This window comes from Apaloderma vittatum, unplaced genomic scaffold (assembly GCF_000703405.1).
Source record: "Apaloderma vittatum isolate BGI_N311 unplaced genomic scaffold, ASM70340v1 scaffold9401, whole genome shotgun sequence".
In the NCBI taxonomy this organism is placed as follows: domain Eukaryota; kingdom Metazoa; phylum Chordata; class Aves; order Trogoniformes; family Trogonidae; genus Apaloderma; species Apaloderma vittatum.
Genome location: NW_009698625.1, coordinates 90,806 through 91,943, shown reverse-complemented (window position 1 = coordinate 91,943; position 1,138 = coordinate 90,806). Strand labels below are relative to the sequence as shown.

Below are 1,138 nucleotides of genomic sequence, written 5' to 3'. Positions count from 1 at the left end.
CCGGCCCTGTCACCTCCCAGGCGACAGCGCCACGACTCTCCGGACCTGTCACCTCCCAGGCGACAGCACCATGATTCCCCAGCCCTGTCGCCTCCCAGGCGACTGTGCCACAACTCCCCAGATGTCTCGCCAAAGAGAGTCAGATCAGCAGTGGGGAAGAAGGGCTGCAAAACTGTGGAGAAGTCACAGTCAGAGGGAGTCCCAAGAGAGCAATTTCAGCTCAGGCATGGTGTTTCTGACAAGTCTTCTTCACGTCAGAAGCGTTATGCTACTCTGGAGCTGTCCCTTCCTTGGAAGAAGAGGTGTGATTCATCACCGCCTCGGAGAAAGAGAACTGGACCACCTAGCCTGAAAAAGCAAAGCAGAACAAGAGGTGCTTCTCCAGCCACAAAAAAGCTCAGCCAGGTGCCCTCACCTCAGAGGTGCCTGAGGCATGACTCTGACCCTTCTTCTCCCCGGAGGGGTACCCGGGATGCTCCTGATGCAGACCGCAGGCTGGGCCGAGTATGCAGCGATTCCCTGAAGCATGCTCCTCTCAAACGGCGCCTGAGCGAGTCTTCGGACTCCGACTTATCTCCTCCACGACGGCCTCTGCCCACTGGCAAGGATCAGCTCGGTTCGAGAAGTCCCCCTGACCTCTCACCTCATTGCCACTGTGACACAAAGGGCTCTCCCAAGAAGGCAAACATGGTGTCATCTGGGATCAAGGCTGGCTTGGTATCGGCTGATGTGCTGCGCAGGGAACAGCAGGAGCTCAGGAGGCATGAGAGAAATAACAAGCACATGGAAGAGGAATCGAGACATGCTGAGACCATTTTCCGAGACAAGGGGCCGCGGGAGGGACCTGGAGCAGGAGCGGCTGGAGCAGAGGCAGAAAGCCGAAGCCAAGTCTGAGAGAGACGAGCAGTATGCCAGATGGGGAAAAGGGCTAGCACAGGACAGGCAACAGCAGCAGAACGTGGAAGACGCAGTAAAGGAGATGCAGAAGCCGTTGGTGCGGTACATTGACGACGAGGATCTGGATCAGATGCTGCGGGAACAAGAGAGAGAAGGAGACCCCATGGCTGACTTCATCAGAAAAAGGAAGGCCAAAGAGAACAAGGAGAAGAAAGAAAAACCTCGGTACAAGGGGCCAGCA

The 1,138-nt window shown here is 56.5% G+C and overlaps 1 pseudogene; it reads left to right on the top strand.

The window, feature by feature from the left end:
- Positions 1-20: 20 nt before the first annotated feature.
- LOC104280447 overlaps positions 21-1,138 on the top strand; it is a 2,738-nt pseudogene continuing 1,620 nt past the window's right edge.